The sequence below is a fragment of the Ovis aries genome, chromosome 16 (genome assembly GCF_016772045.2).
Source record: "Ovis aries strain OAR_USU_Benz2616 breed Rambouillet chromosome 16, ARS-UI_Ramb_v3.0, whole genome shotgun sequence".
Taxonomy (NCBI): Eukaryota; Metazoa; Chordata; class Mammalia; order Artiodactyla; family Bovidae; genus Ovis; species Ovis aries.
The window spans coordinates 5,594,905-5,619,769 of record NC_056069.1 but is presented as its reverse complement, the minus strand read 5'-3'; the positions used below and the strand labels follow the sequence as shown (position 1 = coordinate 5,619,769).

General features: G+C 49.0%; 1 long non-coding RNA gene across 1 annotated transcript; it reads right to left on the bottom strand.

Annotated features, from left to right (window-relative positions):
• Positions 1-1,253: 1,253 nt before the first annotated feature.
• On the bottom strand, positions 1,254-14,448 carry LOC132657909 (uncharacterized). Its single transcript, XR_009596709.1, has 2 exons — positions 5,619-14,448; positions 1,254-4,024 (listed from the first exon to the last, which is right to left on the bottom strand). It is a non-coding gene; the product is annotated as an uncharacterized LOC132657909 (long non-coding RNA).
• Between the last annotated feature and the right edge of the window lie 10,417 nt (positions 14,449-24,865).

Genomic DNA, 24,865 nt, shown 5'->3' with positions numbered 1-24,865 from the left:
ATGCGAGGGACTGGGTTTGAGTCCCTGGTCGGGGAACTAAGATCCCACATTCCCCTGAGCAACCAAACCAGTGCTCCGCGACGACTGAGCCTGAGAACCACAGGAAGAGTGTGTGCGCTGCAATGGAAGGCCCCACAGGGCGTGATGAAGGCCCTGAATGCTGCAACTGAAGCCTGATGTGGTCGGATAAATAGATTAAAAAAATAGATTAAAAAAAAATTTTTTTTAAAGACAGGATGAGGTGCCACTTCACACGTGTCAGAATATCTGTCATCAAAAAGTCTACAAATAGCAAATACTGGAAGGATGTGAAAAAGAGGGAAAACTCAAACGCTGCTGGTGGGTAGGCAAGCTGGTGCCGCCACAATGTAAACCAATATGGAGGCTCCTCAAAAGGTTAAAAATAAAACGACCTTATGATCCAGCAATTCTGGGTACACATCAAAAAAAATGCTAATCTGAAAAGATACACGCACCCCAGTGTTCATAGCAGCACTGTTCACAACAGCCAAGACGTGGAAACAGCCAAAATGTCCACTGACAGATGAGCGGATAAAGAGGGCGTGGGACGGGACTTCCCTGCTGGCGCAGCGGTCAAGAATCCACTTTCAGCGCACAGGACATGGTCCGACCCCTGGCTGGGGAACTAAGATCCCACACGCTGAGGGGCAACTAAGCCCGTATGCCCCCATTAGAGAGCCTGCACGCTGCATACTACAGAGCCCACCTGCTCTGGAGCCCGTGCACCACTGCTAGAGACGCCCACCCACGGCACTGAAGAGCCGTAACTAGGACCTGACGCAGTCACAAATACACAGAAAAGAAGATGCGGTGCACAGACGCAATGGACTATTAGTCATACGAAAGAATGAAATGATTCCATTTGCAGCCAATGGATGGACCTGCAGAATATTAAGCTTAGTGAAATAAGTCAGAGGAAGACAAATGGTATATGATGTCACTTTTATGTGGAATCTAGAACACAATACAAGTGAATGCATATACAAAACAGAAACAAACTCACAGACAAGTAAAACAAACTTATGGCTACCAACGGGGAGAGGAAGCAGAGAGGGACAAACTTGGGCTGCGGGATTAACAGACACGAAATGAAAAAAGTAAGTTAGCGCAGACTATGTGTATCGCGGCAGCAGAGGCTGCAGCCCAACGTGTGGTTTTAATGACCAGCACACAGGGCAAAAGCATTTTGCACAGCGTTTGTTTTCCTGTCTTGCACTTACAAATAAGGTCTATGGGAGTAGCATGGAAAACGTTTGCTGTTTTTTCCCTTTTTTTTTTTTAAATTGCTTTTGTTTAAAATTTGATCGCCTTAACTACTGTAAACATAGCCTATTTTTGTGCTTAAGATACTGAATGGAAAACTCCATTGTGTGTTGCTGGACTGTTTTGGAAATATTTGGTCAAATGTGTGTTAATTTGGCTGTAATGGCATTTAAAGCAAACAAACAAACAAAAAAAGCTGTGAAAATGGCCTTGGAGCATTATCTTTAGTTACTTGAAGAGTTTCTAGTTTTTTTAAAGTACAGTTTATGTTAAGATAATTTTTATTAATTTAGAGAAGACAATCAGTGTCTGTGAGAAAACGGACTTTCTTTTGGATTTTCTTTTTGTGGTCATTGTGAGTGATTGCTTTTTCCTTTTATTAGTTTCACATTCTTCCTTTGTTCTAAAACTTAGACTGACATCTAGCTTTGACAATCATAGTATGTTTTATTTTCCTGAGGGGGGAATAACTTATAATGCTGTTTAGTTTTGTACTATTGGTGTGTTGGTGAATTTTTAAACTGTGTGCTAACTGCAATAAATTATATGAACTGAGAAAAAAAATAAAGTAAGTTAGCAAGAAATTTCAAAAAATTTAAAAAATACAAATTAGTTTCTAAATGCAACCCAAAGTTGTCTCAAATTTTTCTAAGGGTTTCATTCCTGGGCCCAAGACTGACTTTAGAACAGCAGGGCTTGGAAGCCAAGAGGCCCAGCAGCGAGTGCCGGCTCTGTCGTGAACTAGCAAGTCTGTTTCCCATTCTGAGCCTCAGTCTCCCCATTGTCTAAGGCGAGAAGTGCAAGTGATCCTCATGGGCCCTCCCAGCTGGCCGAGTCTATAGTTATCTGGGGTGATTTGATTTTGCTCCTTAGCCTCATCTTCCCAGCACTCACATGGTAGGCAACTAGGCTGTGATCGTCAATTTGCGCCCCCACCCCAACCAAGGAAAAGAGGAGAAAGTGTTCCCTGTGCTTCTCTGTGACACGTTGCTCTGCTAATTTCATCCACGACGTAACTATAACCCAATGATAGTGATGTGCAGACACAGAGAAGAGAGCATGTCAGAGAGGCTCTCAACTCCCTCCAAAGTCTCAACTGGAGGGTCTGGGAGTGAGAGTGCATGTACGTCCATTCCTGCATTTGACAAGCACCTTGAGAGTACACTGCGAGAGGGTACAGGCTGCAGCTATGAGTGCCATTAGAATCCACCCCGTGTCAGCACTTACACAAGCATAAGCTCACTCTGTCTTCACCATATTCCGCTAGGGTCCCTACTGTTTTTGTCTGCTTTGTACTGAAGAAAACAAGGGCTCAGACAGGGTGAGAAATGTGCTCTGAGTCTCAAAGGACAAGAAAGTATCTCACTCAAGATTTGAACCTAAGTTATCAGCTCCTGACTCCTAAGCTATGCTTTTAAGTTCTTCATAATTGCATTTGCCATGGGAGTCAGATCCCATCCACCCATTCATTGGACACAGGCATGTATATTTTGGGGGCATCTACTCTGTGCCTAGTCTTGTCCTTGAAGCTGGGGGATTAGCCAAGGATCAGACCCTCCAGAGCCCATGGAGGGGCTCTGAGGCCTCATAGAGTCTAGCTAGTGAGATGGACTTGAGGAAAACCACAGCCTAATGGTGTGGTGCCAGGCATGGAGGCCTGTTCCTACTCGGGCCCGAGAATTTGGCCCATTCATTCATTCTCACTCACTGACTCATTCGCTCACTCATTCATTCATTACCTCACCCATTCATTCACCCAGCTCCAGTGGGCCACCCGCTCAGCATCTAGCTGGCTCCAGACCCCACACGCACTGGCCCTGGAGAGGATGAAGGAAAGGGGGAAAGAATTGTGCTGAACACTGGCCGTGGGCCAGGTGCTAAGCTGGGGTTTTACCTCCTCTTTCTCCACCTAGAGAGGCAGGTGTAATTTACTCCATGTGAGACAAGAAAATGCAGGTTTCCAGAAGTGAAGCAAATTGCTCAGATGCCTAAGAATGGTGGAATGAGGATTCAAACTTAGGGTGAACCCAAAAGCTTGTTTACTTCCAAGGAGGAAATAAAGGAAGAGCTGGGTCCGTTCTGGAGCTGAGAAACCATGAAGAACAGGGGCGAACAGCAGAGAAGCAAAACGTGGAGCTGAGCCTGACCGAGGGGGGTGCCGGCTGGGGAGCCACTCGATGGGCACGGACAGGAGCCCCAGGCAGCCTTCTGGCTGTTAGAGCACAGGGTGACATCAGAAGGCTGAGTGGTTTGGTTACAATCTGGGGCTCCTGTACTTTGCTTCTCTTTCTTCGGGATATAAAACCCTAGGAAAGCAAATCTCTCACCAGCCCCTGAACTAGGCTGTGTCTAAGATCGCCGCCCAGCTGACAGATCTCAGAAAAACTCCTGCGTGCATCTTCCTCCTTGGAAGGTCTTGGTGTTGTTCAGCCACCCAGTTGTGTCCGACTTTGTGTGACCCCATGAACTGCAGCACACCAGGCTCCTCTGTCCTTCATTATCTCCTGGAGCTTGCTCAAAGGCATGTCCATGGAGTCAGTGATGCCATCCAATCATCTCATTCTCTGTCGTCCCCTTCTCCTCCTGACCTCAGTCTTTCCTAGCATCAGGGTTTGTTCCAACGAGTTGGCTCTTTGCATCAGCTGGTCAAAGTATTGGAGCTTCAGCTTCAGCCTCAGTCCTTCCAGTCCATTCAGGGTTGGTGGTTCTTTAGGAAGACAGCCATGCTTTTCCCTGGGACCTTGGGAGCATGTTTAGAAGAGATTTCAGTCGTCAGTGGCTTGGCTACATCTGTGTGGGCTGAGTAGCTATGACGAGACTCCCCAAGCAAATGCCATGCCTTTAGGGCTCAAAAGCAGTCCCCACAGCACGCTAAGCATTCTCAGCCCCCCTCGGCCACTTCACCTGCTCCTGATTCACCATAGGGCCTGCCGAGGGGGCCGAGGGCTCAGCTGCTCCCTGGGCTCAGATCACCACATGAGCCCCAAGCTCCGGCGGGAGTCTGGCTCTCCCAACCCAGCAGGACTCTTTGCAATACATTCTAGACATGTTTGGGGGCTCATGAGAGAGCTTTCCACTTGTGAAATGCCCACTCACAGCCGAGAGGCACCAGCCTGTGTCCCAGATGCCTTTCTGCTTATTCCAGTGGCCTGGCAGGCTGAGCAAAAGCTGGAACACAAATCCTGGCTTTGCAATTTAGCTGAATGACCTTGGACATCTGATCTTACCTCTGGGAGCCTCAGGGTCCTCAGATGTAAACTGGGATGACAATTGTTAAACCTCACATTTGTTCCTATGTGCTCCAAAATCGTGTAAGACCTCAGGCTCTGGGAAAAGAGATCTCAATTGGCTCTGCTGCCTGTCGATCTTGGGCACCTTGTTTGGCCTTGCTAAGCCTCAGTTTCCTCATCTATAAAATGGGGATAATGAAAGTCTCTAATCCACAGGGTTGTGGAAAAGATCAAACACCATCTAAAGTGGTCCACCAGCCATTTAACATCTCTTCACTGAGCACTTACTCAGGACTCACCCAGGGATGCAAAAGCCCTAAAGATTCCTGGGCTTCTTGCCTTTTCCTCTTTTTATAGGAACACCATCTATTCAGACACAAATGATTTTCTTTCATCATCCAGGAATCAGAAAAGATGATGTCACATTCCCTGAGAAACAGCTCTCTTTCCAAAAAGGGAAATTTCCCGCGACAGAAGCTAAGGAGACAGGCCAACAGGGCAGGGCTCTCTGTCAGCATCCTGAAAGCTGGAGTAGGAGCTGACATCACCAACATCGACACGTAGAGATGCACACAGTAGGTCGGCACCCCTCGGGGTGGCTAGCAAGGGCAATGCAGGCCTCCCCTTCCACCCAGAGGGGCGTGTTTCATTTACTGCACCAGCACATCAGCTGTAGGATGGCACCAACCCCCCTCCCCATCCCCAGAAAAACAGGTGGTGGTGCTGAGGGTCTGGAAGAAGGTTGGTATTAAAAGAGACTGGAAGGGCCTCGTGTGTTTTGTTCTCGGAGGCTCAAATCACATCTTGTCAGCCCTGTGGCTGCTTCTGCCTTGTGCGAAGGCAGAAGCAGCTGGCATTGCCATGGTAACCAGGCAGCATCAACTTCCAATTTGCCCCTGAATTTTCTATAACAATGGCAGAGCCACGGAAAACATGTTTGGGAAGTGAGAGCCACGAACAGAAAAATCACACCAGGGAACTGCTGGGAGCTGGAAAAGAGGGGCAGTCACGTTTCCTACATTTTCAGTGAACACGGAATGCAGTGAAAAGACCCAGGAACAAACCAAATTCAGGCTGAGACAAAGAAATGTGTCTAAGACTTACCTGTGCTGAGATCCCCAAAACAGGGATTACTCTTTGCTGAGATCACAGCCACTAACAGTTGTCTGCCAGGCTGCAGCTTAGATGCTGGAGTGAGAAGGAGACGGGATGCTCCCATCAGTGAGATGCAAGCACCTGGAACCCAGATTGGAGGGGACTTCACAGAAGAGAGCTCGCCAGTAGATTTTTGAGGTACAGTTTTCCAGGTTTGTCAGCACGAGGTACCTGGCATCACAAAAATGGCTCCGTACCTATCATCTCATCCACCTCAAGAAGGTCCTGGTCTCTTCTTAAACATTTTATGGTCAGCCACATTATTAACTTTAATGTCTCTAGGAGCCACATTAATCAGAGTAAGAAGAAACAGGTGAAATTCATTTTAATCCTATATTCTATTGAATCCAATAAATACATCCAAAATACCATTTCAATACATAGTCAGTAGACAAATCGCTAATGAGATGTTTTATATTCCTTTTTTTTTAACCAGGTCTTAGAAATCTGGCGTGTTTTTTACCCTTACACTGCATCTGCCTTTGGGCTAGTACATTTCAAGCCCACAGCAAGCACATGTAGCCAGCTTACTGGACGCTGCAACTCTGATATCGGACGTGGAGCCTTGGCTATGTGACAGGCTTTGTCTCCGGTCACCCAGATTATATACTTCCGAGCCGGGAATTCGGTCCAGTAATGCGACCACGAGAAGTGCTTGAGTAGCAGGGATCATCTGGACAAGGGGCTACAACAGGGTTCCTCGTGCCAACATCGTGCTCAGGATTGTGTTTTGTCGTAGTGAATAACCTGTGCATTATAAGATATTTACAACCTCCTTGGTCTCTCTCCACTAGAGGCCATTCAGTTCAGTTCAGTTCAGTCGCTCAGTCATGCCCGATTCTTTGTGACCCCATGAATTGCAGCACGCCAGGTCTCCTTGTCCATCACCAACTCCCAGAGTTCACTCAGACTCATGTGCATCGAGTCGGTGATGCCATCCAGCCATCTCATCCTCTGTCGTCCCCTTCTCCTCCTGCCCCTAATCCATCTCAGCATCAGAGTCTTTTCCAATGACTCAACTCTTCGCATGAGGTGGCCAAAGTATTGGAGTTTCAGCTTTAGCATCAGTCCTTCCAATGAACACCCAGGGCTGATCTCCTTTAGGATGGACTGGCTGGACCTCCTTGCAGTCCAAGGGACTCTCAAGAGTCTTCTCCAACACCACAGTTCAAAGGCATCAATTCTTCAGTGCTCAGCTTTCTTCACGGTCCAACTCTCACATACGAACATGAGCACTGGAAAAACCATAGCCTTGACTAGACACTCCGAGATGTTCATCCGCATTTGAGAACCACTGTGCTAGAATAAGATGGAGCTGGGGGGACTGGGAAGTATGGCATTGGCTTGTATGGCACCAACTGCTGGAACGTCACCAGGACATTCTCTAGCGAGGCTGAAACCAGGGGTGCTAATGGGCTCCAAGCTTGCACATCTCATTTTAGGGCAGGCCTCTGATTGGCCCACCCTAGGTCACAGGTCACTGCTGCACAGGGGTTAGGCAGGACTCCCAGATCATGAGGTAGGAGCAAGGGGAGTAGCTCACCCAAAGAGGGTGAAGTGCTGGAAAGATAAAACAACAGTGTCCCTTTCAGGACCAGCATGAAGGCTGACTTTCCTCCTCAGAAACCACCAAGCATGGTAGATGGGATGGAGCAGGCAAAGAGCTTCACTAAACTTGGAGCTTTAGAATGTCAGAAATCCCATTTTTCCCTTTGGAATTCTCCTTAGCATGAAGCAGAGCTTAGGGCAGATAATATCAGTTCAGTTTAGTCACTCAGTCATGTCCAACTCTTTGTGACCCCATGAACCGCAGCATGCCAGGCCTCCCTGTCTATCACCAACTGCTGGAGTCCACCCAAACCCATGTCCACTGAGTCGGTGATGCCATCCAACCATCTCATCCTCTGTCATTCCCTTCTCCTCTTGCTCTCAATCTTTCCCAGCATCAGGGTCTTTTTAAATGAGTCAGCTCTTTGCATCAGGTGGCCAAAGTATTGAAGTTTCAGCTTCAACATCAGTCCTTCCAATGAACACCCAGGACTGATCTCCTTTAGGATGGACTGGTTGGACCTCCTTGCAGTCCAAGGGACTCTCAAGAGTCTTCTCAAACACCATAGTTCAAAAGTATCAATTCTTCGGTGCTCAGCTTTCTTTATAGTCCAACTCTCACATCCATACATGACCACTGGAAAAACCATAGCCTTGATTAGACGGACCTTTCTTGGCAAAGTAATGTCTCTGCTTTTTAATATGCTGTCTAGGTTGGTCATAACTTTCCTTCCAAGGAGTAAGCGTCTTTTAATTTCATGGCAGCAGTCACCATCTGCAGTGATTTTGGAGCCCCCAAAAATAAAGTCAGCCACTGTTTCCCATCTATTTCCCATGAAGTGATGGGACCGGATGCCATGATCTTCATTTTCTGACTGTTGAGCTTTAAGCCAGCTTTTTCACTCTCCTCTTTCACTTTCATCAAGAGGCTCTTTAGTTCTTCTTTGCTTTCTGCCATAAGGGTGGTTTTATCAGCATACCTGAGGTTATTGATATTTCTCCCAGCAATCTTGATTCCAGCTTGTGCTTCTTCCAGCCCAGAGTTTCTCATGATATACTCTGCATATAAGTTAAATAAGCAGGGTGACAATATACAGGCTTGACGTACTCATTTTTCTATTTGGAACCAGTCTGTTCTTCCATGTCCAGTTCTAACTGTTGCTTCCTGACCTGCATACAGGTTTCTCAAGAGACAGATAATATATGCAACGGTTAACTTTATGTGTCAACCTGGAGGGTGTTTTTAAATGAGATTAATATTTAAATCAGTGAACTTTGGGTAAAAAGAAATTGCCCTCCATATTGTGGGTGGGCCTCATCCAATCAAAGGCCTGACCATAACAAGACAGGCCTCCAAGTAAGAGGGAATTCTCCAGAAAACCGCCATCAGATCTCATCTGCACCACTGGCTCTCCTGGGTCTGCAACCTGCCAGCCCACACTGCAGATTTTGGACCTGTCAGCCTCCATAAGTTCATGAGCCAATTCTTTATGATATCTACCTACATTTATCAGTTCAGTTCAGTCGCTCAGTATGTCCGACTTTTTGCAGCCCCACAGACTGCAGCACACCAGGCCTCCTTGTCCATCACCAACTCCTAAAGTTTACTCAAACTCATGTCCATCGAGTCAGTGATGCCATCCAACCGTCTCATCCTCTATTGTCCCCTTCTCCTCCTGCCTTCAATTTTCCCCTGCATTAGGGTCTTTTCCAATCTACATATATAGATACATATCTATCTATCCAACCTACTTCTCTGTGGAACCCTAACTAATACAATAAGTTTTCATCAGATGAGGCTCTTTCTTTTTTTTTAATTTGTCATATAGTTTGATTTTATTCAAGGATAATTGATAACGGTCCTTGTCTATGATAATTCTCTGACTTCTCTGTTATTCCTTATTTTGTTCTATTCTCTTTTTTTTTGATGTTTTAAATATAGTATTATTTTTTATTTTTTTACTTTACAACACTGTATTGGTTTTGAGGCTCTTTCTTCTTATCAGATATTGGAGACTGAAATTTTGAGAAGGGGAGATGGCTTTAAATAAGAGCCAAGCTGAGTATGGGATGAGGCATGGATAGGGCGGGCCGGGTTGGGCTGGCAGGGGCAGGGAGAATTAGAGCTGACTCTCAGAGCAATGTTAGATGGGACCAGTTGGAATTGGCCATGGAATTTGGGAAGGGTGGGAGACGGAAGCCAAGTTGGTGAGCCCTGGGCTGGGGCCCTGGGAAGCTTCTCAAGGAGAAGACAGAGGCCTGCAAGGATCCCTGGGAGCACCAGCCCTGGGAAGCAGGGACATGAAGCCAGCCAGAGGAAGGAAGAGGCCTGGCCAACCACACCAGGCAAGCCCTGCCAGGAGCACGGCCCCTGCTCAGGAGACACAGGGGCAGCTCACTCACACCACTGTGTGCCCTTGGCTGTGACCTCTCTAAGCCAAGCCTCCTTGTCTGCCAGTGGTGAGTAGTGGTTACCACCCCACTGAGTTACCATGAAGATCAAGTGGGATTATAATTGCAAAGCACAGAGCACAAAATAGGTGTTTAATAAACCTCTTGGACGGCCTGTAGGCAGCTGCCTGATCCGAGCGCCCACGCCCCAGCTGGCCCTGCATGCAGGGAAGAGCACGCTGGCCTTTTCCTCCTCTAAGAGCAACTATTGTTGGGCATTCCCATGAGCCAAGTGCTTCTCTACAGGCTTTACCGGTAGACACTCACTCCTCAAACAACCTTTGGGTGGTGGTGTTCAGTCGCTAAGTTGTGTCCGACTTCGGGAATAGTACTAGGATTATTATCCCTATTTTGCAGCTGAGGAAACTGAGGCAGAGACCTGCCCAGAGGCACACAGCTCTTAAGTGCTGGAGCTGAGCTTCAGATCCAGGGTGCTGGACTCAGGGCCTGTTCAGCTCTGCTCAGCCAACCTATGATTTCTGCCACCAGACTCTGAGGTCTATGAGGGCAGGGGGCCCCTCGCTGACCATCTAGCCTGTGGGATTAATGGTCGCCCCACAGAGAATTCAAACGGTGCACCAGGAGAAGGAAGCACTCAGCCCCTCCTTGGGGCCCTCATGCACCTTCTCAGAGACCGAGACTCTGGGCTGAGCAGCCTACACCTGGAACACCCATCAGTATGATTCAGCAGCTGAGAGGCAAGAGAGGACCACAGCGGCTAGACCACCAGATCCACCCAGAGCCAGATGCTAGGCTGTGAATGTTGAACCAGCAGTTACAACTTCGGGGGGTTTAGGCAAGTTACTTAACCTCTCTTGGTTCAGTGACTTCAAACAGAAAGCAGATAATGAAAATACCAACCACACAGTGTTGACTAAGAGAGGCAATTGGGTGACTTTTTACTCACAGAGTGAGTGCTGAGTAAATGTCACTCATTTTCAGAGGAACTGTTGAGGCCTAGGAATGAAAGACAGCAGCTGCCGCTTATCAGACGTGAGATGTTCCAGGTCCTTTCTCTGCATTGTATTCACAGACCCTCACCACCTGCCTGGGAGGCGAGGCCTGGGGGGTGGTCATTATTCCTAATGGCAGATGAGGAAGATAAGGGATGAGAGGGCAAGGGAGTGCCCCAGGTCACACAGCTGAAAGGCCAAGGCAAGACTTCACTTTGTTCCTGACTCGAAACCACAACACCTCCTGCCCTTGCTGCATCAAGGAATGTTGAAGGGGAGCACAGACCTGTTCCCCAGACAGAAGAGAATTCAGGACGAAGGCAAAGAGGAGACGGGATGGAGGAGGAGGGCAGGACAGTGGCGTCTCGTTGGCTGAACCCTGGGAGAGGCGCTTTCGAAATGTTGCATCCCTCTGCGCCATTATCATCCCCATTTCCCAGATGAGGAAGGTGAAGCTCAGCCAAGTGAAGGGCTCATCCAAGGTCACAGAGCCAGTAGGCACTGAGCCAAGATTAGAACCAGATCTGACTCTAAACTCATTGAACATTGAGGCCCCCCTGCTCAGGGGCACCTGGAGAAGGAGGGATGGGAGGCGGACAGGGAGTGGGCGGAGAGGTCGCAACCTTAGTCGAATGGGCATCCAAAGAAGTGTCCTGGAGCATTCAGAGGACCAGGATGCTGCTAAGTGGATTTCTGAATCCCACGTGGATTATGAGGAGGGTTAGTTCCTTCCCAGGAGAGAAGGGGTACAGGGGACAGAGACAGGCTTTACCAAGCATGTAGGTCTGCAGTGAACTATGTAACCAGAGAATGGCATGTATGTAACCATTCTCTTGGCAAAGCAAGCACCATGCTTTGCTGATTTCCCCATTAGATTAGGGAGAGAAGGGAGAAGGGGAAGAGGGATAGCTTTCGAATCAGGTAGAACCAGGCCTGAGCCTCCATCTGCCTCTGCATGCTTCCATTCCAGTTTCAACCACGCCGTCTGCTTTCTCTCTCTCTGTCTCCCCACTGAAATGACAGCTCCTAGAAGCGAGGAACTGGGTCTCTCCATCTCTGTGCCCCTGGAAATCCACACAACTGACAGTATGTGAACTCACACTGCATCCTCTGCTCCACACACCCACCCCGTCACTCACCATCCCCATTCCCTTTGTCCTCAAAGAACGTATCTGTAGTCAACACATCACCCATGCTAGGCTGTGAAGAGGAGAGACAGTCTGTCTGTGAGTACCTAGTAGAATTCCTGGCACATGGGAGGCACTCCACAGATACTTGTCGGATAATTGAATGCACGGTAGGTATGCAAGACGATCTTTTAAAATCAGTGACAGGGCAGTGGCTTTGTATCCTGGGCAGTTGTGTGTGTTACTGCATCGAATCCTCACATGCAGCTTTTGATAATTATCTATTGCTTAAAGATCAGATGAGAGAGGAAAAGTGACTTTCCCAGGGTCACACAACTGGTTGGTGGCATTTGTGGGATTCAAGCCTGGTTCTACCTGATTCGAAAGCTATCCCTGTTCCCCTTCTCCCTTCTCTCCCTAATCTAATGGGGAAATCAGCAAAGTACGGTGCTTGCTTTACCAAGAGAATGGTTACATACATGCCATTCTCTGGTTACATAGCTCACATTTCTGATCTGGTCATCAGAGGACAAGGACCAACCAGGCTGAATTAAAGAAAGCATCCAGCCGCACCTGTTTGGTGAAGATTGATAAGCGGTGAATGACGTAACTGAACTCGTGACAGCCTCAGTTTTCACTTCCTGGTTTTACGGGGGTTCAGAGAGGTGAAGTAATTCGCCCAAAGCCACGCAGCCAGCTCCTGGGAATGCTGAGTGCAGATCTGATCCCAGCTTCACTTGACTCCCATGTTTTCCCCAAGCTGTTTCTGTTTTATGCATGCATTGGCAGGTCCTGGAGCCAAATTGCAAAGCCATCCCGTAGGCATCTGTTCTTACCCTATTCCCACAGGGTTTCAAATCCTTGGCAGCCAATTTCAACTTCAGTATGAGTTTAACAGGGGTTCCAATAGGAGCCTTCAGAGACTGAAACACCATTGGGGTTTAGTCAAATAAACCTCGGAAGGAAATTCAGGCATTTGGGCAGAGGCTTGAGCGTAATCAATAACTATGATCCTGCCTGTATGGTGCCACCCCCTTTCCTGGGAATAACTCTGTCCCCACTTCAGCCACTGAAGCTCTCTCTGGAGAGGCCATGTCTTACAGGACCCTGCTCCCCAACCTCTGTTGATTGGTCCACGCTGAGCCAATCACGGCACTCTCCTACCTCAAGCGGTTTTGATTGCTCCAGCCCAGCCCAGAGACCTTTCCTGGGACTTTTGGAATGGGAACTGAAGGAATAGGCAACACCTTCTCCAGCAACAGAGCGTGCACAATGTTCAACTCAAGAACCGAGAGGTAGCACATTCACAGAGAGAGATCCATCTGAGAGTTGAGACAGCCTGCCTTGTGTCCCTGAGGACATGCGATGCTGGTGGGGTATGTGTGGGAGGGGCAGTCTTTTGTGCATGCTCTGTTCAGTGCCTCTGGGGATTTCTCCATGGAAACACTGCCCACACAGGCGCCAGCCTCACTCTGACCCCACAATCCCCTTCAAAGCTTTTACTCCTCATCCTTTCTCTGGCCTGAGCCTCGCCCAGCTGGGCCTGGAATGGCAAACCGGAGAATTCCTGGCTGAGCCCTTCTGCTGTCATCTGAAATTCACCCCTGGAGATGTCCCACCCTCTTCTGCTCCCTTCCCTCCAGAAGGCCGGGCGTGCACGTGCCTGGGGCGCACAGCCACACTACACACACGTGCACGTGCCCACACGCCGCCACACGCCCACTCACCCTCTCAAAGCACGCTCCCATTTATAGACACAAAATCGCACTTCACAGGGTACCTTGTGCCCTTGAATGTCACGCTCTCACTTCCACGCACGCACACACACAAATACTCTCCCGCATGTGCACAGGGTCAGAGTCACAGGAGCATTCTCAAATGCCACGATATCGAACACTCATACGCTCATATTCACACTACGCGCCCACAATCCTTTACTTTGTGACAATGCAGACTTTCCCCAGGAAGACCTTGAACCCTAGCGTAGGGCACAAGATGCCTAGCACCTTATTCCATCCTCCAACCAACACCGTGAGGAAGGTACCCTTTGCACCCTCGACTTACAGATGAGACAGCAAGGCTCAAAGAGGGTAAGTGCCTGCAGGCACACAGCCACCAAGTCACAAGCTGGGCTCTGGCCCCTGGCAGTCTGGCTCCAGAACTGGACTATCGGTGCCAGTACTGTGCTCACTGAACCCGTGTCTGAGCCAGGACAAGTTCACTGCCTTAGCTGGCACTGAGGTCGCCCGTCTGCAAAATGAAGTTAAAGGAGGTATTCTCTCATCCACTCCCCCAACAGATGGAGACTGTGTAATTTCACAGCTAACACTTGGTAAGTGGGAGAAACCCCACGCCTCTCAAAGCATTTACAAACAGCCTACTGGACTGGATTCACACAACCTAGAGGGGACCCTTCCTGGAGGTTCAGGAAGGTTATGAACAGGAGGCTAGGGTCTGTCCCCGGCTAGTGGTGGGGCCCGCACAAGCACCGGGGCGCCCTCAGGGTCCCGAGTGCCCAGAGTGGCCCAGACTTCTTTCCCGCCTCCTCCGTATGGGGATGGGAGGGGTCTGCTCCCCTGGAGAGCTGCAACCCCTGCTACCTCTAACTTCCCCCTCCTTTCTTTCCCTCAGCTAACACCGAATGAATATTTAACACCTACCGCATGCCGGGAACTGCCATCCCTGCCTCCGTGCCTGCGTGCGTGCGTGCGTGCGTGCGTGCGTCCGAGAGTGCGCGTGCGTGCGTGCGTGTGTGTGTGCGTGTGGGTGTGTGGCGGTGGGGGGCACTAAAGGTGGAAGTTCAGGGACCTTTCGGGGCATATGGACGGAGCCCCTGGAGGTCCAGGAGGCTTCCCTGAAGAGGAATGATGCCCTCCTGGTACCGGTGCATTTCCCACCCACCCACAGTCGGTGCCTCGGAGCCCACCGACTCCTGTCAGAAGGGCACTCCTTCCGGTGTCACCCAAAGGTTGGCTGCAGCAGGGTCCCGGGCACCGCCCCCCAAGCTGTCCTCGTACCTGGGTGGCCTCCCTCCATCTCCGGGGAAGCTAGATCCATCCTGGGCCCGATTTATCAGCCTCTCCCTGGAATCATCCCAGACGCTGTCACTGGTCTTTTTCTGACCTGCCTGAGGGCCGGGGAAGGAAATTCATTAGGCCGGAAGAGCTGGTGCCCGGGCCGTCTGTCTGGGCGTCTGTCCCCACTCCCCCTGCTGCCCTCCCCTGCTATGCTCTTCACCTGCAAAGGGAGGAGTTCTGTGATCCACCAGGGTCACCAAGGCAGTGACACCGGGAGCTGATGGTTCCCCAGGGGAGGTTCCTGACCAAGGAAAGACAACGGCAGAGAGCGCCTCAGAAGCTCCTTGAAGCCGCCCTCCGGCACTGCCTTCCCACACTCCCCAGGCGGCCCGCCCTAACCAAGCCTTTTCCACTGGGGACAGCCGAAATCTCGCTCCCGGTAACCGAAGGCAGGTACACCAGCTCTGCCTGTGTTTATGCAAAAGGTGTCTTTCTGAGCAAGGTGTATGGAGATCAGATCTTCTAACAGACTGTTCCTTTTAAAGCTGACAAGAGGGAACTTCCAGAGCATTCTCACCCCTACCTGGGGCAAACAGAATAGTTCGAAGGAGTATAGGGATGTGTGCCTTTTATTTCAATATATATCAACACAAAATTTTTAAATGTATAAATATATAAGTAGCATGTCTAATCTTTGATTACAGAAGATAATTGATTTGAATAAAGCTTAAATAAGTATTTACATTTTAAAAAGCAGATCAGTTTCTTAAAATGCAAAATATAGTTATAGGAAGTGTACAGATTTGGCAAAAACACTAGAGTTAAACACACACAGTGAACGCATTGCCAAGGTAAAATTTCTTGAGGTGAAGCAAACCTTGATTAAGCCAGCCTATTCCATGGAGGGAAACTGCAACCCTAGTTTATCTCCTTCCCCAGCACCTGCCCTCCTCAGTCCACAGAAGGGAAAGCATTCAAACCAGAGGCTGCCTGTGTGCACTGACCCCAGAGCTTTGAGGCCTCGGGAAATGTTCAACCCCGTGACTGGCTGGCAGGGGCGAGGCGGAGGCCGTCACCCCTGACGTCTGACTCCGTGGGGGCCAGCGGGGAAGCAGGGAGGGAGAGCCAGGGCCCCGGACGGTCCTCCCGTGGTCACCTGTCCCAACTTAAGGAGAGGTAAGGTGCTGAGACCCCAGAGGCTGCAAGGAGCAGATGAAGAGCAGTGTTTGCAGCTTCCCCTGTGTTGGTAATATCAGTCTCTTCTCTCTCTCTCACACACACACGCAGCAATCACAGAGCACAGTCATCGCCATCGACATGCACCCACAAACACACAACCTATACAGTCACTGGGACACGTTTATAGGCAAGACACACTGTTTACTCAAACACAGAGATACAGGTACAGACACACACACCCCCCACAAATATCTGTGCACATAATACACATCAACATAACTTCATGTGTGCACATATACACAGATTCATTTCATACACACATAGACATAATCACGCCCAGTCACCTACATATACACATAGACATGGATACCGTGTCAGAGGCAAGCAAATCCACAGACATATCTGCCCAGATATTCAAACATAGGCAGACAGAGAAAGAAAGACACCATGTACACAAAGAAAAACACCTATATACAAGGACACACAGCACAATCTCACACCTATTTGCACATTCACAGACCTGCTATGACACACACAAATCAATACACATACAGGGAAAACACACGCGCGCGCATACACACAAGCAGAGGATGCAAATACCCACTCCCAGCTGTAGCACAGAATAGCCCACCTTTGGTCTGGGAATGTCACATCAGACATAACAGGATTTGCTGCCCACGCGTCCCCTCGGCTGCCCGCTCCCCAGGGCACAGGGCATGCCCTGGAGCGGGGCTTGAGCCAGGTGTCTAGGGACAGGGAGGCAGGTACCCCACATCCCCACAGGGAGCTCAGGGCTGAGGGACTCGGAGGGAGACCTCCCCACTGTCCCAGAAGTACATGGGAGGGACCGAGATCACACCGGGCCGTCACCCCACCCAAGTCTTTAGCACATGGTTTGTATTAGACACTCCATCTGCTGCAATAGCATGAAGCCATCTAACCCACTGGCACTCAGTCACAGGACAGGGGGAAAGAGGGTGAACCAGAGACCATCTAGAGGGGTGCAGTCAAGCAAACCAGAGGTCAAATGCTTCTTCTGTCACCCCAAAGCTGTGGGCCTTGAGTAGGTCACTTTAGCTCTCTGAGCCTTAGTTTCCTCATCTGTGAAATGAGCTCAATGATAATCCTAGCTCAAAGAACACTGTGAGAACTAAATTAGAGGGTGCATATAGGCTGGTGGCTCAGCTGGTAAAGAATCTGCTTGCAATGCAGGAGACCTGAGTTTGATCCCTGGGTCTGGAAGATTCTCTGGAGAAGGGAATGACAACCCACTCCAGTATTCTCACCTGGAGAATCCCATGGACAGAGGAGCCTGGCAGGCTATAGTCCATGGGGTCACAAATAGTCGGACACGACTGAGAGACTCACACTGATTGAACACCCAGTACAGCTCTCATCACACAGTGAGTGCACTGTAAACCAGGTGTTCTCGGCCTTGGTACTACTGATATTTGGGGCAGATAATTCTTTGCTGTGTATGTGTGGCTGGGGGCTGTTCAGCACAGTGTAGGATATACAGTGGCATCCCTGGCCTTACTCACTAGATGCCAATAGCACCCTCTCTTCCAAGTTGTGACAACAAAAAAAAGTCTCTATACACTGCCAAATGTCCCCTGCGGGGTACAAAATCTCCCCCATTGCAAATCACTGCTATACATGTTGACTGTTATTATTAACGTTGTTGCTATGATTATCATCATCATCATTAGGATGATGTTAGCCATAGGATAGTCAGTATGGAAAGGGGACCCAGGACTTACCTGGTAGTGCAGTGGATAAGAATCCACCTGCCAGTGCAGGGACACAGGTTCAATCCCTGCTCCGGGAAGATTCCGCAGGCCACAGAGCACCTAAACCCTTGGGCCACAACTGTTGAGCCCGGGGGCTGCAACTGCTGAAGCCCGTGGACCTAGAGCACATGCTCCACAACAGGAGACGCCACTGCAGCACGAAGCCCACACACCGCAACAAGAAGCCCACGCACCGCAGCCAAGAGTTGCTCACCGCAACTAGAGGAAGCCTGTGCACAGCAACAGAGACCCAGAGCAACCAAGAATAAGTGGATAAAATAAAAGGAAGGGGACCCAGAGCAGAGTGAGAACACGCCTCTGTTCCAACAGCCACTTCCCTCCTCTCTCTCCTCCTCACCCTCCAGCCCCACCCTTTCTCTGCGGTTGGCTCCTGAAGCCGCTGTACCTGACCAGACCCGGCCCAGCTGAGCAGCTGAAGGGGAAGTGGTCGAGGCACCTGCAGGGGAGTGAGGAGTGGGGTTAGGATCGCTTTCCCCAAATAAGCTGGCTGGCCAGGAGCAACTACACACCTGGAAACCAGTTTTCCAGGGAAGATGTTCAGGATGCACCCAACTTCTGGGTGACCTTCGGCAGGGTGGGGCGTGGGGGGCCAGGACCAGGGAAGCCAGAAGCCAAGAAAGTCACCTGGGAAAGCAAAGGAGCAGAGCAAATGACCCCTTGGAAAGTAACCTTATCATATCTATTAATATACGAAGTATTCATATCTTTTGACCACATAATCCTTTACATGGGAATCTATCCAACATCACAAACACCAGTTTAAAAGACTTATAAGTAGCACGTGTTTATTGTAGTACTGTTTGTAGTGGCAAAGACTGGAAACATTTTCATGACTATCAACTGGTTGAGTAAATTACAGGTCACTCAAACAATGGAATACTAATGCGATTTTAAAAAGAAATTAGCTGTACAGCCAACAATCGGGGTTGACATCTAGGATATAGTTAAATGAGAAAAATAAGATACAGAATAATATCAATCACAAGATCCCACTGTTTGGCAAGAAGCAACTTATTTTTATAAGCCTCATTTTGTACATGTTTGAGCATGAAGACTACTAACATTGGCTGCTGGGCAAGAAGCGTGGAATAAAATGAATATACAGAGACTACTTTTTGTATACGTGTGTATGTGTAGCTCATTCAATCATTGAGTGTTTTCATGCCCAGTAATGAAAGAAGTCTACTCTGTTCATTTCTTCATAATAATTTAGTAAGGAATGTTGATAAATGAAAAGAACTCATTATTGAACCAGTCTCCAAAGCTGAGGGCTCTTTTTTTTTTTTTGAAAAGTGAATTTTATTTTTATTTATTTAAAGTACGTTGAGCAACTCACTCATTCACTGATTCATTCAGCAAATACTTCCTAAGCGAGCATTGCCCTAGGCATGTGCACACAACAGGAAATTAGATGCATCCCTGTCTCCTGGAGCTCATACCCTGGGGGAGAAGCAGACAGCAAACAGACGAACACCTGCGTGTAAAGCATTGTGCAGTCATGTTTGCAAGAAAAATAGAGCAGGGCAGGGAACAGAGTGATGGACAGAAGGTCCCTGGGCACAGGCCCAGAAAGGGACTGAGGGGGCACAGAGCAAAGTGGAGACCTTGGCAAGAGTGTTCCTACAGAGGATCCATGAGGGCAAAGCCCTGATCAACACGCTCGGTGAGTCAAACACAGAAGGAGGTCAGTGCAGATGGTGCTACATGGGCACAGGAAGGACTTGGAATTTTAATGCACATGAGCTGGGCACCTCTGGAAAGTTTAGGGCAGAGGAATACAATGGTTTTATTTCCCCCTGACCAGACTGGATGAGGAGTTCTCCTCCTCTAGAAAAGCAGGCTCCAGCGTTTCTGACCTTCTTCAAGACTGCCATCAGCCCAGGCCCTACATTGGAGGGTCTGAGGAGAGGTGCAGCTGCAGTCCTGGTGGGCTCAGGCAGGAACTGCAGGGCTGCACGACGCCCTGGTCATTCTGACAAACTAAGCCGCAACGAGATACCAATGGATGAGAAGCAATGGGCACTCCCATCCACCGCTGGTGGGAGAATTCTCGCAAAATGATCCCTTTGGAAGCAGTTTGGCATTACCCAGTTCAGCTGGACTCACACATACCCAAAGATCCACAGTTGTACTCCTCACTATGGACCTTCCAGGGAAGCCTGCAAGTGCATTGTAGGATACACGCACACTCATTCGCTCAGCAATGCTATTCACGGTCCTGAAGACGGGACCAGCCCAAGTGCCCACAGAAAGTAGAACATGCGAGGAAACTAGGTGGCATTCCTCCAAAGGAGCACAGCACAACAGTGAAGACGGAGCACCCACCGCGCTTGGGCTCGCGTCCACGGAGCCCTCCAGACGGGGGAGCTGGAGTGTGGAACCGTTCCCTCCTTCAGCGGATCTTCCCAGCCCAGGGATCGAACCCAGGTCTCCCGCATTGAAAATGGATCCTTAACCAGCTGAGCCACCAGGGAAGCCCCAGCATCCTGGAGTGGGTAGCCCATCCCTTCTCCAGAGGATCTTCCCAACCCGGGAACTGATGCTTGGGCTTGGGGCTTGGGCTCAGGGGCTTAGGTCTGGGCTCCCAAACCCTCATGTGAGTGAAAAAAGCAAGTCACAGACACATACAGTATGATTCCATTTACCCAAAATCCCCACACAGCCAAAACGAGCTATCCATTGTTTAAAAGTGAAAATGAAAGTGAAGTCGCTCAGTCGTGTCTGACTCTGCAGCCCCATGAACTGTAGCCTACCAGGCTCCTCCATCCATGGGATTTTCCAGGCAAGAATACTGGAGTGGGTAGCCTTTCCTTCTCCAGAGGATCTTCCCAACCCAGGGATCGAACCCAGGTCTCCCGCATTGTAGGCAGACGCTTTACCTTCTGAACCACCATAACTAAATCATAAAAATATAAAGAAAAGCAAGGGAGGAATTAATACCACATTCAAAACAAGGAGATGGAGACGTTGTAGTTTTCTTTAAAAAGTGAAAACAGTTGTACAACTCAGTTAAAAAGAAGCCAAGATTTATGAATGTCTCTTGACTTACTTTGTTGTTAAAGTAGAAGAGGCAGGTGAAATTATCACTAGACTAAATCTCTCTCTCCTCCCTTTCCAGTGGGACTGTAAGTTTCCAGCCAAAGAGTGCTCCACACCTGTTGGTTGTATTGTTTAAACCTTGAAAGAAGCTACACAATTATACCCATTTCAGAAGCCAGCAGAGTGGGGCGCAGAGAGGCACCGTCACTGACCCGTGGTTTCCCGGGATTCAAATCCAGGTCATTGTGACTCCAAAGTCAGAAAGAACTCACAGCGTGGGAAGAACTGACACCAGGCCACCGTGGCTGGAGTGTGGTTTGTCAGGGCCGGATGATGAAGGGATCTGCAGGTCGTGGAGAGAAGCCTGGGTTTTATGAATGGTGCCCTGGGGGCTTTAGGGCAGAAGAGGGACAAGGCCAGATTTGCATTTTATAAAAGCTTCTCCAGCCACTGGATCAAGAGTAGATTGGAAAGGGGTGACCATGAATACTGGCAGGGAGGCTGCGGAGGCACAGGCCGATAGAGAGGAGCTTAACAGATTCTTGAGACCTTTCAGGGAGGGTCACAGAATCTGGCAAAGGATTGAATATGGGGCTTGAGGGGAACGAAGGGGTCAAGGATCATCCAGGCTTTGATTTCAACAATGGAGTGGAAAGTGGTGACATTTGAAATAACGGAAGAAAGCAATATGGGGGCAATCTCTTTAATTAAACAGAACTTCCGGTTTGTGTCTTGGTCTCTACACTGGAGCCCTGGGACAAGCAGGAGCTGCCTGAAGAGTCTCCCCCGACCCCAACAGAGGCCATGCTCTTGACCTGCCCACACACTCCAACTGTCTTTCTCTGCAGGTCAATGCTTTCCTCCCAGCTCCCTCTGCCCTATGTACAAACTGATGCCCTGACTCCAGTGAGCCCAGGCCTGGCCTGAAACCTTACGGGAGCCCAGGTTGAGCCGCCAAACTGAGACACCCCTACCCGCGCCCCCATTTGGTGTTGGTCGTTCCCCTGGCTTTCCGTGACATTCTCTAGTCTCCTGCTGCTGCTGCTAAGTGGCGTCAGTCGTGTCCGACTCTGTGCGACCCCACAGATGGCAGCCCAATAGGCTCCCCCGTCCCTGGGATTCTCCCGGCAAGAACACTGGAGTGGGTTGCCATTTCCTTCTCCAATGCAGGAAAGTGAAAAGTGAAAGTGAAGTCGCTCAGTTGTGTCTGACTCTTCGTGACCCCAAGGACTGCAGCCTGCCAGGCTCCTCTGTCCATGGGATTCTCCAGGCAAGAGTACTGGAGTGGGGTGCCAGTGCCTTCTCCCTTTTAGTCGCTAAAAACCTATTAAATGAAAAAGAAAGTCTAAATCTTTAGTTTCTGTGTATTTTTGAAATGGCCATTTAAAAACTACAATCTATAGCTCTCCTCGCTTCTGTTTCTGACTCATTGTACTTATATTTTCTTTTCTCTGACCACAAAAAAATCTAGATGTCCCAAAGAAATAAATATGGAAGAAATAAATTAATACCGTAATGGAATTTTAAAGTTGTAGGAGACTTTGGAAGTGGTCTAAACCAGAGAATTTCTTTAAAAATGGTTTTACTATAATCCATGGTGTGTATGCCGTGTCAGAAGTCACTTCAGTCGCATCCAACTCTTTGCGACCCTATGGACTGTAGCCCACCAGGCTCACTGCCCATGGCACTCTCCAGGCAAGAATCCTGGGAGTGGGTCGCCATTTCCTCCTCCGGGGAACCATCCTGACCCAGGGACTGAACCCGTGTCTCCTGAGTCTCCTTCACTGCAGGCTGATTCTCTCCCACTGAGCCATCCGGGAAGCCCATGACCTGGGGAGGAAGGGCAAAGGTCCTGAAGCCCACCAGTTTCCGCTTTCTAATGAAAAGAGGTCAGTGCTGGTAAATGCATCCATAGAAACTGAAGTAGAACCAGAATTCTAGTCATCCTCAAACCAGCTAGCAAGAAGGATAATAATCTACAGAACAACTCGCTCACCTATGAGAACTGAAGACAGGTGTTGCTTTCTGGGGACCCACGGGAGCCAATGGTGCAGCTCCAGTCAAAGGCCAAAGCACCAAAAGAGCTGATGATGCAAGCTCAGTCTGAAAGCCAGCAGAGCAGAGACTCAAGAAGAGCCAGTGTCTCAGTTTGACTCTGAAGGCAAAGTCTCCAGCCTTTTCCAAAGTCGGACAGAATCCTCAAAAATCTGTACTGGCCCATGAGCTACAAAAACCATCCTTGGGGTCACCTAGAAGTTGGGTAGCAGAATGAAAAGCAACTGAGCGTCTTTCCTTTTCCCCCGAGTATCACCTGAATTATAATTTGCTTTTCCTGAAGATGGTAGAGTGTTTAAGCCAATGGCATTTGGAGTCACACAGTTTGGGGCTGGAAACCAGCTCTAGCAGCGTTAACAGCTGTGTGATCTTGGGTAGCACCATGCCTGGCACATAGTAGGGCCTTACATAATGGAAAGTGGTGGTGATTTAAGGAAGATGAGAACAAAGAGAAGAGAATTTGGGCAGGCGGATCCCTTAGAGCCCTTCCTGCCACTATATAGATTGGTAAACTAAGGTCTGGAGAGGTTGAAGGGCCTGCTCTAGCAATCTCATCAGATGGAGAATTGGGGAGTAAACGCCACACCCTGACCCCCAGGCCACTCCTCTCTCCAGATCTCCTCTGGGAGAGCCAGGGACACTAGAGGAGGCGGCAGAACCTATAAAGTGTGTTTTCAGTTGACTGCAAGCTTGGCCTAGAGCACAAGTGTCCCAAGGGTGCGGTGGGTTTGCCGGCCTCTACAATTTAGGCAGCACAATGATTAGAAAAACATCTGACCTACTTGCTACAATTTGTAAATCAGGAAGTTTCATATGAGAGGAACACGGAAACTCACATTACCTTATGTAAAATAGATAGCCAATGGGGATTTGCTGTATGACTCAGGGAACTCAAACCTGTAACAATCTGTAACCTAGAGGGGTGGAATGGGGAGGGAGGTTCCAGAGGGAGGGGACATACGTATACCTATGGCTGATTCATGTCGATGTTTGGCAGAAACCAACACAATTCTATAAAGCAATTATCCTTCAATTAAAAATAAATAAATTTTAAAATTTTTTTAAAGGGGAAAAAATGCAAGTTTCTGAATTAAAAAGAAAAAAAAAAAAAAAGTGAGAAGCCCTGGCCTCCCTGGACCTGTATTTATTCAGACAATAGGTCTTCGGGGCTGACCTGTGCTGCTCCCTCTGGCTGGCTCCATTGCCGCAGTCTCCACCCTTCTCTATCGTCTCCTGGTAACTATAGCCTGCTGTTGCCTGCACTGCACCTTCATGCCTGACCTCCTGTGTTTTGCACACGTAGCCTGCTTCGCTCATGTATGTGACCTGCCCTGTCCTGTGGTCAGGCATTTAGTGTTCTGGCCCTAGAGTGTTTCCTTTAAAAACAAATGTTTTAGGAGACAGAGCTATAAAACATGTTCTTATCCACCTGTACCATATTACCTTCTGTTTTCTTGAGTCATTTCTCCCAAACTCGTGGGAAATGAAACCTTCCTCCTCACATGCATTTGGAAACAGAAAATTCTGCCTGAGGTCATAGTTCAGCCCTTTCTCTAGATTTCCCACTCTGCCTTTCAGTTTGGATCTTACTAGGGGTTACAGTCCTCACTTTTCCAGTCTTCCCTTCCCCCAACCCTCTTCCCTTTGCCTGCCCACTAGGTGCCTCTCCTCACCTCCTCCCTGTAGAAGCCCAGCCCTGCGTTCTGTCCCCTGTAGCTCAGAGGGGGCCTGCCCTTCCTTTCTGCATCTGGCAGGCAACAGAATCCAAAGATAGACAGCACTGCCAAGTAAGTGCACTCTGCACCCGGGAGGTGGGGCAGGGGTGGGGTCAGATGTCTTGAATTTCTTAGAGCAGGAAAAACAATCATCAACTTCCCACCCTCATGTGTTGCCCTGGACGGTGGGATAAGCAGTCTTTACCTGCCTTCCCTCCACTTTTAGAGAATAAATGAATAAATGAAATGTCTCGTCTATCTGGAGCTTCTATTTAGACCTACACCACTTTCAAATTTGCTG